The sequence below is a fragment of the Hyperoodon ampullatus genome, assembly GCF_949752795.1.
Source record: "Hyperoodon ampullatus genome assembly, chromosome: X".
NCBI classification, from domain to species: domain Eukaryota; kingdom Metazoa; phylum Chordata; class Mammalia; order Artiodactyla; family Ziphiidae; genus Hyperoodon; species Hyperoodon ampullatus.
This window is the reverse complement of record NC_136913.1, coordinates 87,678,766-87,693,727: the sequence shown is the minus strand read 5'-3', so window position 1 is coordinate 87,693,727 and position 14,962 is coordinate 87,678,766. Positions and strand designations below refer to the sequence as shown.

Below are 14,962 nucleotides of genomic sequence, written 5' to 3'. Positions count from 1 at the left end.
CACACACACACCCCAAATACTGTATGATTACACTTACATGAGGCACCTGGAGTAGTCATATTCATAGAGGCAGAAAGTAGAATAGTGGTTACCAGGGGCTGATGGAACAGGAAATTAATGTTTAATGAGCATGGAACAAGATGAAAAGAGTTCTGGAGATGGACAGTGGTGATGGTTGTACAACAATTTGAATGCAGTGGATACCACTGAACTGTGCACTTTAAAAAGATTATAATGGTAAATATTATGTATATTTTATAAATAAATAAATAATACAGTCCATTGTAATAGAAATTGAGCAATACCCTGGGGAGCATCAAGTGCCAGCCCCTAGAGAGATTAGAGCACTCAGAGCCCAGGCGGCTTCAGGACACAAAGGACAAAGCTTTCGAGTAATTCAAGGCTTCACTATTTATCTCTCTTAACCCAGCCCACACTTAAGTACAAGGATTACACATGCACGTGCATGAATACTAGGAAGCGTGGCTCATTGGAGCCATCTTTTTTTTCACGATTTATATACATATTTTCCCTTTACTTCTTTCCATTCACTTGGATACTTAATCTACCCATATGTTCTAACTTAGTTATCTCAATTACAGACTTAAGGAATGGGTCTCTATCAAGAGTCACTGTCAAATCTCGCTTTATTTTGAAAATGGATGACCTAAGTAAGTGGTTCTTTCTCACATTCATGGCCCTTTAATATGTCTTCTTCCTAGGTTCTGTGTGCTGGACTAGTGGATATATATTGCTTCACCTCTACAGACATCATAAGCCAGAGGGGAAGAGGGTGGGGGACTGGACGAAATAGGTGAAGGAGATTAACAGGTACAAACTTGTAGCTATAAAATAAATAAGCCACCTGGATGTAATGTACACATAGGGAATATAGTCAATAATATTGTTATAAGTTTGTATGGTGACTGATGGTAACTGGACTTATGGTGATCACTTCATAATGTATAAACTATTGAATCACTATGTTGTACATCTGAAACTAATATAACATTATATGCTAATTATAACTCAATTTAAAAAAACACAGGTTTGCTTTTTGAAAAATAACTTAGACTGAAAGAAACAATCATATCAAGTCCGTAGAAAGAGATGAAACACAAAATCAAAATGATGATCTTTTTATAGTTGCTCTCATCTCAGGGCTCATTTGTAAATAGGTTCTTAACAATTTATATTTTTTATTAGGGTCCACAGTCTGCTAAATAAAAGCAGTAATAAGATATTTCATAAAGTATCATACAATTTAAATCTTATGAACTTAATTTCATAAAAAATTAGGTGCATATTCATACTGGCTACCCTAGAAATGTTGTGTTTCATCTATGGTCTAAAATAGTGTATAAGAGATTTAGTTCCACCACTAAAAACAATCCCGTCACTACATTTTTTACATGTTTTACAACAAAAAGTTTGTGCTCTTAATCAAAAAGATCCACAGACTAATTCAGCATGTAAAAAATAATTTTACAAAAACACCAAGAAAACCTTTCAAACTCACTTTTATTTTCCTTTTTCTTCCTCACAGAACTTCTCCATACATCACATTTCTTGCAGCTATAAAGTCACTTGATGCTGGTCAGGTACCATTTTATGCCTAAACTTTGCTGGCATGAAAATATGACACTTAACCAGTGTTAAATGTATAAAATATTTATATAGGGCAGCACACCAAGGTTTATACACTTGGCAATTAAACCACATAAAAATAGGACAAGACCCCCATTCTACATGTTTCGAATCAAGTGTTCACAGTCCCTATCTGGTGACTGTCCACTGATTCAAAAGGCAGCAGAGGCAACAGGCAGTTACTTCAAAGGACATTGAACACTATGATCTAGAAGCACATTATGATGTTACCCCAGTGTCACGTACCACCCTACCTTTGTCCAGGGTGGTCTCATAATTCGAGAATGGCAGGTCCAGCTGATACAAAATAAAGACAGACAACATAATATTTAGTCTGTGGAGATATCCTAACTCATTACTATGCACACACTGTGATTTTGAACACAACTCGTCCTAAAAACTTGTCAAGAACATCCTGGTGTTTTCGGTTGGGTAATCCACCTACCTTTCACTTGACTGTTACTTCTTTTACGGTACTGCAGGGTCAAAGGTGACCTAGATGGCAACTAATGGCTATAGATACCTCACATGCAGTTTTTTCTCATAATATGGAAAATATTTTATTCCTATAATTCCATTGGGAGGATAAGTTGATAGAGTAGCTGTGTTTTCATCCTTCGAAATACATTCTATAGTTGGTTCTCCTTAAGGCTTTAATTCAATTACTCTGTTTGTTTTCACATGAATACAAGGCTTTCCTCTGGTATAACCAAACTTAGGATCATCCACACCACCACATGCTTGAAGTAAGACAGTAAAAAAAACTGACATGCAACATAAACTGGACTTCTCTGTTCAAAAGGCACTTCATCAGGACAGACTGTGAGATTCTTCTGTTCTTCTAAGTCATATGGCTTTAGGTCTCCAATGTACCCTTTATAGGAATCTGGATCAGACAGATTGAATGAATATTCCAACGCAGTCACTGATTTTGGAAAAACCATAAGTCCTGGACTATCTGGTCACGATATTTTGGAACCTCATGGTTCAGATTCTGAAACATAGCCCACATTGTGAATGAGAAGAGCGCAGCCAGGAACCCATAAAAGCCTGGGTAAAAGGGCAAGATCAAACCTTTGTTTAAGGGCCTTTTCACTGTTCAAATACAAGTGCGTTTTCGTGTATGATGCGCTTGTGTGATTAACCCACAGCTGTACATTCAGTGTACAGTACACACTCAATACTCCCACTCTTTCCGACTGGTTGGGGTGGCAGCGTTAGTCACAAGACAGCTTCAGGGGTGGAAATTTCCTCTTCCTGGGAGTGGAGCAGGGTCTGGCTTCGCTGAACCGCTTGGCACCTCCGCCAGAGTCTCTCCGTACAAAGGCGCGCTACGTACAAATAAGGCCCCGGGGGCGCTCGGGCCGCAGGGTCCAGGCTCGGGCTCCAGGAAGGGGTCCCCGGCTGGCCGGCGCCGCTCAGGAAGGGAGGCTCCGGCTCATTGGAGCCGTCTTAGAGGCTGCTTGCCACAGCATCATTTGTCCATCTCTCTATACTGGTTGCTGAGAATGCTTTCATATATCATGAGAATTAGCCCTAATTTGCAAATATTTACTCTAACCATTACAGACAAGCTTTGCTGGGATGTTATTGTTTTTGTTATTTGCCATAGGGCATTTAAAATTTTTCAGTAATAGAATCATTTACAAGTAATACAGCTCACTATATAAAATGATCAAAAAATAATATCCTGGCCACCATCGACTGCACAGGGAGATTAAAGCATTCAGAGCTCTGGTAGTTTCGGGACACAGTGAGAAAGCTTTATTGTAATTCCAGGTTTCACTGCTGAGCAGGCATTTACAAGACAGTGTCCCTGATTTACTTCACCTCTCCTAACTTCCCATAGCCTGGTCTGAATTAGGGATTTAATAAGAAGTAACCTGAATAGCTCTTAAGATCAAGGGAGATTTTGGGAGCCTGGTGCTTAATCCCTCACCCACAGGGCTCCCCAGGGCGGGAGACATGATGAAATCACAATGCCACATGAACAGTTCTGTGGACCAGTGACTGGTCCCCTCACACTTAAGGAGAGTGACGTAGTGTCAGCCACTGTCTGAGTCAATGGCACAAAGCATGGGCCTGGGCACACTACACTCTGTATCCCCTTTGCTTTGACCCCAGGCCATGTACCTCCACCAGCCCTCTCAGCTCACAGTGATTCTCTAGGTCCTCGTAAAAGGTAAATGTCATTTTTGTTTGTTATTCACATCAGTAGTTCTCCAACTGTGGTCCCTGGACCAGCAGCATCAGCATCACCTGGGAACTTGTTAGAAGTGCATATTCTTGGGCCTCACCCAGATGGGGCCCAGTAATTAGTGTTTACACGTCATACAGATGACACAAGGCAGTTTGAGAACCATTGCTCTAATCTAGAAATGACTGATAGAGTTTTATATGTTATCACCTCTCTGAGCCTCAGTCTTCTCAGTGGATGTGACAAAATCCCTCACTTTACCACAGTGGTGTGAGGAATAAATGGGAAATCCTTTGCAAATGGTATCTGTTGACTCTTCTGTGTTGTAAGATGAATTACCTCCTGGAGCTAGGAAAAGAATAGAAAATCCTTATACTATTTCCTTTTTTTTTAAAGAAAGTGCTATAACTGATCTAAAAAAAAATAAAGTCTTGTAAAAATGTGCTTTCTTTTCCTCCTTACTTTATCTTCCAGGAGACTATAATACAAAATATAGTGAGAAAATCTATTTTTAAATGTCTGGCACACCATAAGACTTCAACAAATGTTAGTCCTGGCCTACTCTGATTTCCCTCTCACATAAACTACATAGAATACAGCTATCACAGACAGCATCTGGAAATGTAAACAATAAGTAAAATATACATATATTTGCATAATGTATGAAGCTTTGGTGCCATGTCTTCATTGCATGAAGGAGGAGTCCTGAGGGAAGAAAATACTCCCACCATGTCCTTTTATTAAGATTTATTTATTTAATTTTTGGCTGTGTTGGGTCTCCATTGCTGTACGTGGGCTTTCTTTAGTAGTGGTGAGCAGGGGCTACTCTTCATTGCGGTGCATGGGCTTCTCATTGTGGTGGCTTCTCTTGTTGCTGGCTTCTGTAGTTGTGGCACATGGGCTTAGTTGCTCCGCGGCATGTGGGATCTTCCCGGACCAGGGATTGAACCCATGTCCCCTGCATTGGCAGGTGGATTCTTAACCACTGCACCATCAGGGAAGTCCCATCCACCATTTCCTTTTATTCCAGGTGGTTACTTGACCCTATTAGTTTAGCTCAAGTTTGACATTGAAGAGGAATCATTTCTGCCTGATCAGTGTGGCTAGAGGTTTTGCCTGAGCCTCAGGCCTAATGCAAACATTACCAACTTGCCTAGAACACTGTCTGTAACATACCAGCCACTCAGTACACAGGAATGAATGAATGAATGATAGTGACTCCTGGGCTCAGTCTCCGGATGATCACCCATCTCCTCATGTAGAGGGCTGCAATCATGACCTCTGATAAATGGAAAGAAGCAGGTTTTGAGAACCTCTGTGTATCAGGTTTTGTTCTAGGTGTTCGAGATACATTAGTGAACAAAACAAAGTGTTCACCCTCCATGTAGCTTACATTCTAAATTCTTAGAATATAGAGGAAGAATCAGACAATATACACTGTAATGTCAGGTAATGATAAGTCAATGAATGTGCATGTGGATATGAGGCTTAGCAAATAGAATTATTATTCCCCCAGCAGCTTAGAGAAATGGCTGATGCCAATTCTGAGGCATTTAATGTACAAGATAAGTCTAGAATATCTTGTTATATCACTTAGCAAAGAAGTGGTCAAAGATTACTAGAGTAAAAAAATTAAGGAATGCTGAGGTCATGTCAAAAGGACACAGGAGATAGCCTGAAGAGTCTTCCACTGGCCTAAGATAGAACTTGAGCATAAAAAAGACTATACCAAAAATAAAAAAGACTATAACAGATTGAAACACATTGAACATGTTTTTTTTTGTTGTTGTTGTTTTGTTTTTTTGTGGTACGCGGGCCTCTCACTGTTGTGGCCTCTCCCGTTGCAGAACACAGGCTCCGGAGGCACAGGCTCAGCGGCCATGGCTCACGGGCCCAGCCGCTCTGCGGCATGTGGGATCTTCCCAGACCGGGGCACGAACCCGTGTCCCCTGCATTGGCAGGCGGACCCTCAACCACTGCGCCACCAGGGAAGCCCTGAACATGTCTTTTAAACTGTCAAGACAGTTCTCAGAAAAAGATATATAAATGACGCTTAAATATATGAAATAATACTCAACTTTACTCATAAGAGAAGTATAAATTAAAACTAAGGTAAGATATAATTTCTCACTTATCAGATTGGCAAAAAGTCAAAGGTTTGACCACATAGTCTTTGGTGAGGCTGTGAACAGACATTCTCATGCTTTGATGGTGGGAATGTAAAATAGTACCACCCCAATGGAGGGGAAGTTGTTGAATCTTGCAAAATTACATAAAGCTTTTTCCCTTTGACCCTGTAATCCCACTTCTAGGAATGTATCCCAAGGATACACTGGCAAAAATACAGTAAAGCATATGCAGTAGATTATTCACTGCAGTTCTATATGTAATAGCAGAAGGTTAAAAAAAAACAAATGTCCATCAATAAAGGACTGTTTGAATCAATTGCAATACATCCACATTAAGGAGTATTATGTAGCTGTAAAAAGAATGAGGAATATATACTCTATATACTACTTTGGAATGATCTCCTGGTATATTGTTAAGGTGAAAAAGACAAGGTGGAGAAAAGCATGTATAGTATGCTACCATTTACCTAAAAAGGGAGAGAGAGGGATGAGTACACAGATGATAGTGATAGAGGATGATGATAGATAGATAGAGAGAGAGATAGATTCCTGATATTAAATCAAAATAATGGTCAGACATCTGATCCACTCCCATCTTGGGCCCCAGGAGTTCAGGCTATGGGATTGGCAGCAGCAAAGTAGCCCAGCTTTGTGAAGACTCCTAGGCACCCAGGCACTCATCTTCCTCACTGAAGCCACCACCAAGATTTCTAAGAAGAAGGTCAATTCAGCTAAAGAGGCAGTAAAGAAAGAGCCCAAGAGGAGATTCACAGGTTGTAGCCAAACCTGTTCCTTCCAAAGTTGAGACTAAGCAAAAAACAAAAGGCAACAAGAAAGAATAAACCTTCAGGAAAAATGTGCAAGCAAGAGGGAAAGGAGGAGCAAAAGGGAAATCCACTGGGACTGGGGTGGCTAACCAAGACACTAAAGGCTGCAAAAAAGAAGAAACAAAAAAGGAGAGCATGGCCTCTGATGCAGCAGGACGGAAAGAAGTCAAGTCTGACTGGCATACTTAAACCAAGTCTTACTGGTGGTCCCAGTGCCTCCCTTCTTCAACAATATGGAGGAATGTTTTTTATCAGCTATTTAGAAAATGCAAATTTTTAAGTAGTTCCAGAAACATATTTTTAAGAAGGAAGAAATTCCACCTCATTTAAAAAATATATTTAGATAAGTGTAAATGCTTTGTTTAGGAGATGAAATCATGTGCTGGCTGTTTATTTTTCTGTAAAGCCATAAATTAGTCAGATATTGAATGAAAGGAAGCTTTGACTGCCTTGTGTGTCAACTTAGCATTCCATAGACTGCAGACGAGGGTGGTGTTTATATCCTGTTGTACAAAGCATAACTAAATGGTAATTTAGAGCCACAATCATGCACTTAACATGTCATAAATATTTAAAATTATTTATTCATATTGTTTTATTAATTATCATATCAGAAAGCAAGAAAGCTATCAAAGACGATTGGGGTAGTGTCAAAAGCACTCAGGAACCAACTTGAAAAGGGCTACAATGCCAATTTGAATATCATTAAGAATAATAACTGCAATGAACTTATGAATTGAAACACATCAAAAATGTTAAAAACCCATGAGTAATAATGACACTGAAAAATATATTCATTGGTCACCTTTGGAGGATGGTGCTAAGGGAATCCAAGCTGCCCCTCAGAGTGATGAAATAGCTTTCGAGAGGAATTTTTTCTTTATAGACATATTGCAACTAGTAAATGAAGGAAGAATTATAGAATTGGAATATCACCATCTTATAAACCCCTAATGAAATAATGAATCTAGGTAATGACTATCAGTGACCACTAATATCACAAAGAAGAGATTCAGCCAGATATTCTGTACCTCTTGATAGAAATAGACACAACATTTATGAAATATTCCTGCCCCAAAAAATCAATCTTGAATCAGATCAAGGCACTAGATCTACCAGTTTACAGGAAGTATAAGGAACAAAAGAATATGTTAACCAACACTTCAGAGATGTGATCAGCAAAATCCAAAATGTGATAAACTTTACAGGATAAACAACCTGTTTTCTTCAACAAATAAATTGAAATAATAATTTTAAAATAAAAACAGAGACAGGGAACCAATGAATTGAGAGACTTAAGAGACATCCACAAAATACAATGCATGGATGTATTTGAATCCCGTTTCAAAGAAACTGTAAAAGGAAAATTAGGTATTCAGGAAAATTAGAACACTAAATGGAAATATAATGTTAAGAAATATTGTTAATTGTTTTATGAATAATAGTGATTTCTTTAAAGTCCATCCTGCTTGGATGGATTAAATACAATTGACTATAAGTTGATAATTATTGAAGTTAGTTGGTGAGAATATGTTAATCTATTACTATCTACTTAGGTATATATGTTTGAAAAAATCCATATTAAAAATATAAGAAGCATACATTTACAGCGTCCCTACTATAAATTCATGTCCCTACTAAGAGTTGAACTCAGCATGAACGTAAATGCACCATTGGTCTAGTTTGGTAGAAGTGGTTCAGAAAAAGCAATAATAAGGTCAGAAAAAGAAGTATAATTAAATGAATTATGAAGGTCAAACACAGTAAGTCAAAAAAACATAAGCTAAACCCTTCAGCCATCCATAGGCACTCAAGATATTAAGAAGGTAAAAGTAATACTAGAGCTTTTCAGATATTCTTGGAATTTTATTTGATTGGAGTCTTACCAGATGCATCTGGTAAGAGAATGATGATAGTGAGTTAGTTCTTCTAAAAAACCAATCTTTGATCATCTGCAGCCTCCTCTTCTGCCTTACTTATCTGTCTCAGTAAAAGCTGCCATCGCCTCATCCAACCAGTTGTTCAAGCCAAAAACCTAGGAATCATTGACACCTTCTTCTCCCTCATTCTCCACATCCAATTCTTTACCAAGAGCTGTTAATTTGCAAATACTTCTAAAATACTTCTCCTTCTCTCCATCTCTACCCCTAACATCCTAGCAAATGTCACCATAATTCTCATCCAAACAACTGCAATAGCCTCTCAGCTCTTTTAGTTATCCCTCCACTCTTGCCCCCTCCAATCAATTCTCAGAAGTGCAGCTAGAATATTTTCAAAATGTAAATCCTGTCAGGCTCATTTCCCTGCCTAAATCCCTGCTATGTCTTCCCCTGGGTCTCGAGATAAATACCAGAATCCTAAACATAGTATATAAGGCCCTGCGTAATCTGGTCCCTGCTACCTCTCCAGCTTCATTTTCCACCATTTTGCCTCCCACTTTCTGCAGTCCAGTCACACTGACCTTATGTTCTTCAACTGCATCACACTCTCTCGGTGTCAAGGTCTTCATGTATACAGTTACCTCTGCCTGGAACTCTTCCTCACACCCTACTTCTTGAACCCATTCTTCTGGATAACTCCTATTTATCTTTCAGATACCAACTTAATATCTGTTTCTAGAAGTCCTCTGACCCTAACTCCTCCACTCCCACATAAGGTAAAGTGTTGACAGAGTACTTCTCCCATCATAGCCCTTATCACACCATATTACAATTATTTGTTTAATATACTTCTCTCCCAGTAGACTCTAAGCTCTATAAGAGAAATAATCAGGTATGACTTGTTCACTATTTTATTTCCAGCATTTAGATCATTGCATGGCACAGTTTACTCAAAAAATAGTTGTTAAATGAAAGGAAAATAAGTCCCTTGTTGTTTTGAGGATTTCCCTGTTCTGAAGGTGACACAACTGTTTTATTAAAGCTTATTAATGAATACTGGTTTAAAAAACATCAGAAGAAGCTAAATGTTACAATATTTTCATGTCCTGATGTTCTGCCTATCCACAGACGGTGAGACATTCTATCAATAAGGCCTGTGCCTAAGAATGAGTTTATACATTATGAGTGCCTGCTGTTTAAGGTCAATTCTCCACCTGTACTCTGCATCCACTCCTGTCCAGTATCTTCAGATACTTTGCCTACATCCTTATCTCTCTTTATAGATCATTCTAATAGATCATAGTAGCATCTAAGCCTGCTCTAGTATCACTCATCTTTGAAAAGCCCTCACTTGATCCATATTCCTCTCCACCTACCATTCAATTTCTCAACGGCTCTTGAGAGTAAAATTTTTCTAAAGAATTATCTATTCTCATTGACTCCTCTTCTTAATCTCCCATTCACTCTTCAGTGTACTCTGAAATGGCTTCTCTATCTGAAATGGAATCTCTATCACACCACTGAAACTACTCTTGTCAAGGGCACTGAAGACCTCCATGTGCCAAATCCAGTGGACACATCTCTGTTGTCTTCTTGCTTGATTCCTTAACAGTTGAATTCCGTTTTTGAAATACTTTCCTCTCTTGAATCCTGGGGCACCACTGTCTACTAATTTTCTTCTTACTCCACTAATCACTCCTTCTCAGTCTCTTTTGCTGGATTCTTCCATATGCTGGGGTTCCTCAGGGATCTTTTCTTGACCCTCTTCTCATTTCCCACTCTATACCCTTTCCTTAAGAGGCATCCTCATGATTACAATTACAGCCTATGTACTGGTGACTCCCAAGACTATAACTCCAGCCCAATCCTCTCTGCTGAGCTTCAGATTCATATACCTGACTGCCTGCTGGACATCTCCACTTGATGTTCTTCGAGTACTTCAAATTCGAACATGTCTGATAGCAGAGTCATCATCTTCATTTTAAATGTGCTCCTCTTCCAATGTTACCTATCTCATGGGCACTACCATCCAATCACTTGCAGAAGCTAGAAAACCAGAATAATTCTTGATTTATTCTTCCCCTCTATCTCTAATCAGCCATGAAATTCTACTATTTCTACAGCATTAATATCTTTTGACTCTTTCCAAGTATCTTTTCCCCATCCCCAGAACCAGAAGCCCTATGAATTAAAAATATTGTAGTACTCTCGTTTCTGCTCTAATTCAATAGTACTAAACTCACATGTATGTTAAAATTAAAATAGCTTCTGACAAAGACTTCTTCCTTGACCAAACTTTAATTAGGCTTCGCTGAGCCCTCTTCTTGACTAAGACTCAATCTTGGCCTACCTTCAGCAAAGAATCCTGTTAAGACAGTTTGGCAAGAATATCCCTATGCTTGATATTTCCTCTTAGTAATTTTCTATACACTGACCCCCTCACTCTTCTCATAGACTATAAATCCCCAGCTGTCACTGTGGTATTTGGAGTTGAGTTCAGTCTCTCTCCCTTGCTGCAATAGTCTCTACCCTGTCGCAATAATCTTGAATGAAGTCTTCCTTACCATTTTAACAAGTGTTATAATAATTTTTCTTTGACATTCCTTCCAAATTTATTGATTATACACTTAATAATTTCATCAGAACTAATTTTTTCTTTTCCTTGGTTCCTCCACCCTTCTGGTGCCCTAAATATCAATATATGCTTAGTCTGCCTACTGGGAAATTTAACACTATTCCCTCCTACACTTTAATTCAGACTATCGACACTTACTGCCAAATCAACCTGTTTCCTGTGACCATGCTGAGTTATTTGTATTGCTGTTTCTTCTAACTGGAATCCCTTTGTCTGTCCTCCACATTTGATGGACTAACTTTAGCTTTCCTTCAAATCTCTTCTTAGACATAATTCACTTTGGGAAGCCTTCTCTACCCCAATAGTGTGCTAGAATTAACTTATCCTGACTTTCAAGAGCCCATTTTGCACAACTCTATGTTCAGTGATATCAATTTGGTAGCTTGAAACTGGCCATGATGGGAGCATTTCCACCATGAAAATCAGCAAACACTAACAAATCAGGGCTTTTATTTTTTTCAGAGAACTGATTGTTAAACATTAACCAGCACACCACTGCCCTGCCTCCTCCCCACCCATCCCAAATTTGGGTTAGATGGCTCTGCTATGGGCTCTGATAATAACCCTAACCCCCATCACTATGTACTGTAGGTTACTTGTCTGTGTCTCCCTCCATACTGAAATTTTCTTGAGAGTAGAGATACTATATCTCTAGATTCTTAGCCAGTATTTGGTTCATGTAAGTTACTAATTAGTGTTAGCAGTCTTTGACAGATTGTTTATCTGAATGAATGACTAGAATGCATGCTTGTTAAACACTTGCCAACCATGGGAGAACCATTAGCAGATATGATGGTTCTTGACTACCATCTTCAGTGATCACTTATTTGCCTGAAAAGCATGGAATCAGAGCAAAGGGACTGAGCTGGATACTTTCCATGACCTGTGCCATCAAGCTGTGATTTGATACAGATATTTTATCTACACCATAGGTATATGTTTGTCCTACAGAATGAACCATGCTAACCATGGTCCAGGGATCCCTCTCTCTCTTCCCTCTCAAGCAGCAGAAAAGACTGTAGTGTTTGCCTGTCTGATTCACCCTCTTCTTGGCTGCTATTGTTCATCAGCCAGCATTTTCGGTTAACATCAAGGGACAATAGCATGCAGATCCAGTAATATCTGGCATAGCAGATTTCCAAATCCACTCATATAAGGAGATAGAAATGGTACCATAAGCAGAGTTCTGGTGTAGAGGAGAACCTCTCTAAAATAGCTACAGCCAGAAGCTTGAGAGTTGTAACTCAGCTAGACATCCTTGATCTGTGACTACAAATCCCTGGATAGCTAGAAGCACCCCTGGGGATTCCAAAAATAGTTATGGCGGAATACTCCATAGTCCTGCTACTCAAAGTATGATCTGAGATCAAACAGCATCAGCACCACCTGAGAGATTGTTAGAAAAGCAGAATCTGGGACTTCCTTGGTGGCACAGTGGTTAAGAATCCGCCTGCCAATGCAGGGCACACAGGTTCGATCCCTGGTCTGGGAAGATATCACGTGCCGCTAAGCCCGTGCGCCACAACTACTGAAGCCCGCGTGCCTAGAGCCTGTGCTCTGCAGCAAGAGAAGCCACTGCAATGAGAAGCCCATGCACTGCAGGGAGGAGTAGCTCCCGCTCACCGCAACTAGAGAAAGCCCATGTGCAGCAACAGACCCAACACAGCCAATAAATTAAATAAATAAATAAATTTATAAAAGAAAGAAAAGTAGAATCTTAGGCTCCACTCTGGACCTATTGGATTAGAGTCTGCATTTTCAGCATATTCCTCCAGGTGATCTGAATGCATATTTAAGTTTGAAAGGCACTGATCTATAGAACATCGAATTTTCTGTAACCAAGCAGTTAGAGCCATGGAATTTAGGGTGTTAATGCTAATGACACTTCATAATAATAAATACTATTTATGTACCATGAAGGTATTTACATTCATTCTGTCATTGAATGAAAAAATAACTCTACTACTTAGTCAATTAAAATCAACATGACGCTGAAGCTTGAAAGCTCACCATCTGAAAAAGAAGCACCCTAATAAACACCACAGGCCTGGGAGTGAAACAAAGCCTGGATTTGAGTCCTGCTTATTTCATTCACTTGTAGAATGATCTTGAAAGAACTACTTAACTTTTCTAAATAACCATTTCTTCATCTGTAAAATGGTGATAGTAATAGTATTTTATTTTCAGAGTGGTGGTGAGAATTAAATGCAAAAATATATATAAAATGTCTGGCATATGGTAGTTACTCATTAAATGTAAGTTCCCTCTCTCCCTGCAACCTCCTTTCTGAAAAGAAATTAAATTTAGAATAAAACAAACAGCTCAATCATGCCATGGAGAGCCTTTGGAAATTTAACAGCCAAAAGGAAAATAAGTTCTATTTTGTACATGATGTGGTAAATTCAATACCATTTCTGTGTGGTGCAATGAATTGGTTTGATAGAACCTGGGTTGAAAGAAAGACCGTTACATTCTTTTCAAATCAATTGGTGGGATTTCCTTTCAGTTTTTGGATTTCCTAGGTTACTATCAGAGATGCATGTTGTATTCTTCCATGCTCTCTGGGAAGCATACTTTGGCCTGGTGTCTTTACCTATCAAAACAGAGACACAAGCCTAGACAGACAGGAGAGAGTAAATACTGAGGAGTACTGGGTGGGCAGCCCAGGTCCCACACAGTCTTTCCCAATCCAGGGCCACCACCATTAAAGCTTCTTCTCTTTACATCTGTTTTGTCATCTGATTGTTCTCTGATATCCCTGTTCCCACCTCCCACCATGCTCTATGAATACCAGAAGCAAGTTTTTCAGGGTTTTGTTGTTGCTTCTGCTGTAAGGAAACAACATGATGGTGACAGCAGCAGCTTCCCCTCCCCTTAAGTGTGACTCACTTCCAACTGAAAGAATATGACATAAGCGAGGGTGTGTGTCTAGGTCACAGGTCTCACAGCTTTCTGTTTGATCTCTCTCAGGTCATTCATTCTGGAGGAGGTCAGTAATTGTGTCATAAGGACTCTCAACCAACCCTATGAAGAGATCTACATGGTGAGGAACTGAGACATCTTGCAAGTCCCATGAGCCCATCTTGGAAGTGGCTACTTCAACTCCAGTCAAACCTTCAAATGGCTGCAGTCCTGGCTGACATCTTTTTTTTATAGGTATATTCTTTTTTAATATAAATTTATTTATTTATGGCTGCATTGGGTCTTCATTGCTGCGTGTGGGCTTTCTCTAGTTGCAGCGAGTGGGGGCTACTATTCCTTGCGGTGCATGGGCTTCTCATTACAGTGGTTTCTCTTGTTGCAGAGCATGGGCTCTAAGTGCGCAGGCTTCAGCAGTTGTGGCACGCGTGCTCAGTAGTTGTGGCTCGTGGGCTCTAGAGCGCAGGCTCAGTAGTTGTGGAATACGGGCTCAGTTGCTCCATGGCATGTGGGATCTTCCCAGACCAGGGCTCGAACCCGTGTCCCCTGTATTGGCAGGCGGATTCTTAACCACTGCACCACCAGGGAAGCCCCCCCGGCTGACATCTTGACTGCAACCTCATCAGAGACCTGGAGCCAACTTAGCCACTCCCAGATTCCTGACCCTCAGAAATATGTGAGATAATAAATGTTTGTTGTTTTAAGCTGCTACATTTGGGGGTAAGTAG

At 39.7% G+C, this 14,962-nt stretch overlaps 1 pseudogene across 1 annotated transcript in view; it reads right to left on the bottom strand.

The window, feature by feature from the left end:
- Nucleotides 1-2,142: 2,142 nt before the first annotated feature.
- Nucleotides 2,143-14,962, bottom strand: part of LOC307069748 (sodium/potassium-transporting ATPase subunit beta-3-like) — a 28,401-nt pseudogene continuing 15,581 nt past the window's right edge. The window contains exons 4-5 of the transcript in view: nucleotides 2,938-3,064; nucleotides 2,143-2,742 (exon numbers count right to left, since the gene is read on the bottom strand). The product of the transcript in view is annotated as a sodium/potassium-transporting ATPase subunit beta-3-like (transcript). The remainder of the gene's footprint in view (nucleotides 2,743-2,937; nucleotides 3,065-14,962) is intronic.